Genomic DNA, 2341 nt, shown 5'->3' with positions numbered 1-2341 from the left:
CCCCCCAACATCCATCCCGACACCCCGGGAGAAGCAGCGTGTTGCTGCTCCATCTCCTCCCACTGCTGCTCCCCCCCATCCCGGCAGGGTTTGGGATGAGGATGGGGAAAAAAAGGGAAAAAAAACCCCGAATTTTGCCTGCTGGACCCTGTAACCCACCAAGCATCGAGGGAGCCTCCTCGGGGAATATCGGTGAGTTCTGCTCCCCCATCGCCCACGGAGGCAGGCGGCAACCAGATCAAACGGGAAGGCATTAAAAATGCATATAGACAAACCAGAAACGGGGCAAAAATATTCAGAATAAAACTTCCGCAGCAGAACCGCTCAGTTCGTCGGCCGGATTTTTTCTTTCCCTTTCGGCGGCGTGGCAAAGAAACCCAACTCAATATTTGCCCCCAAATTCTTCTGATATTGCCTAAACACTACAGGGGTACCCCGGCCCCTCACAGAGCGGGCAAAGATGCATCCTTCTTTTTTTTTTTTTTTTTTTTGGCAGTGCCAGCGATTTTATTCCTCCAGAGGAGGGATGCGCTCCCCCAGTGGTGATGGGGAGGTTTAATATATTAAATTGTGGGTTCGTGGAAGCGTCCCGCTGACCCCAGTCCATCCCACTCCTGCAGGGACCGCCGGACTCACCGCTCAGCTGGGAGACATCCTTAGCTACGAATTAACGCCGTCCTCTTGATTAATGCCGGCAGGAGGCTAATGACAACCGCGGCCGACTCAAGGGCGACGTGCAAAAAATGTGATTAGTGTGCGGGGCCGGGGCTGGGGGAGAGCCCAGCGGGGGTCTGCGGCCCCTTTTTTGGGGCAGGAGTCGGGAAAATCCTAACTGGGGGTGCCCCTGGGTTTAGCAGCTAAAAGGGGAGGGGGTGAACGGGATCTGGAGCCACCCCCATGAGACTGCAATTAAGGCCGTCACGGGGATCGTGATTTTAGGGCAGGGCAGGGATGGCCGGGAGGGAAGAGCAGCGGGTTTGGGAGCTGGGACACTGACCCCCCCCCAAAACCAAGACCCCTGTGCCCAGCCTTGGGACCCTCACTCCCAGCCCAGGACCCACATCCTCATCACTAGGACCCCGACCCCCAGCCCAGGACCCCTCAAGCCCTGGGACCCCGACCCCCAGCCCAGGACCCCAATCCAAACCCCAGGACCCCATTCCCCAGCCGCAGCCATCCCACCTCTCCCAACCCCATCCGGGTCCCATGTGCCCCAGGGGCTGTGGGGCTCAGCACCTCCGGACACTGGTGATGGTGCTGCAGCGCACCGGGAGCCCGTGGCAGGGCTGGTCCTCGCCCAGCGCATCCTCTCGGCGTGCCGAATCCGCTTCATGCCTCTCCATGCCCCCTCCCCGCTGCCACCTCCCCGGAATTACCCGCCGCTCCCGGGGCCCCGTAGCTTTGGGGCTGGCTCTCATTTCACACGCGCGGTTGGGAAATGACGCCAGAATATTCCAAAATCATTTCTGTGGAACACATTACCGTCCTTAATGACTGTTCTTTTTCAATTAGCTGTCACGGCCCTGAAATAAAGCTGTGCTTTCCTTCTCCGATAAATCACGCCCTTTATTTAGAATTGGAATTAAGGGGGAAAAAAAAGAAAAAAAAAGATTAAACATGTTACCCCTTCCCTTTCCTTGATTCCAGGCAGGTTGGAGCCACGCTTAAATTATTTCTGCTGCATTCAGGCATATTGTCAACTGTAAATTTTACAGAAAATAGTAAAACCAATAAATAAACATGCTGCTTTTGTTGGGGATGAATATTACTGCTGCTCAGATTTATAACTCGCATCTCCCCTACATTATAGAGCTTTTGTGAAAGTGCTGTCGCAGCTTCTGTATTATGCTGCTGAGGTGGGTTATTTCCCTCTCATTTAAACAGCAGCAAGAACTTCGTGTGCGATTTAATTTGGGAGAAAGAGGAGCCTCCGACCTGCTCTGAGCATCGTTTGCATCGCCGGGATTGTTGCCCAGAACCCCCTGAATTCACCCCGAAGGGGCATCTGCAGCTTTGGTCTGGGAAGGGAGATGGGCCTGAGCTGTTCTCTGGCATCATCTCCTCCAGCATTATCTCCTCCATCGCAGGGCCCCGCTGAGCGCAGAACCCACACGGAATTGGGGGAAATGCAGGGAGTTTTGGTGCAGACGCCGTTGCTACGGCAACGGCTGAGTAACCCATCCAGCGCGGGAGGGAGGATGCTGAGGATGCTGCGGCCTCCGCCAGGGCAGGATGGAGGGGGGGGCGGAAAACACTCCCAGGGCTGAGAGATTGCAGGGGGGGGGAATAAAAAAGATGATTTTTTAATGCGGGAAGCCGGGGGTGGGTGGTCAAGTTCACC

Source organism: Charadrius vociferus, unplaced genomic scaffold (assembly GCF_000708025.1).
Source record: "Charadrius vociferus isolate BGI_N301 unplaced genomic scaffold, ASM70802v2 scaffold332, whole genome shotgun sequence".
Taxonomy (NCBI): domain Eukaryota; kingdom Metazoa; phylum Chordata; class Aves; order Charadriiformes; family Charadriidae; genus Charadrius; species Charadrius vociferus.
This window is presented reverse-complemented; position numbering follows the sequence as displayed.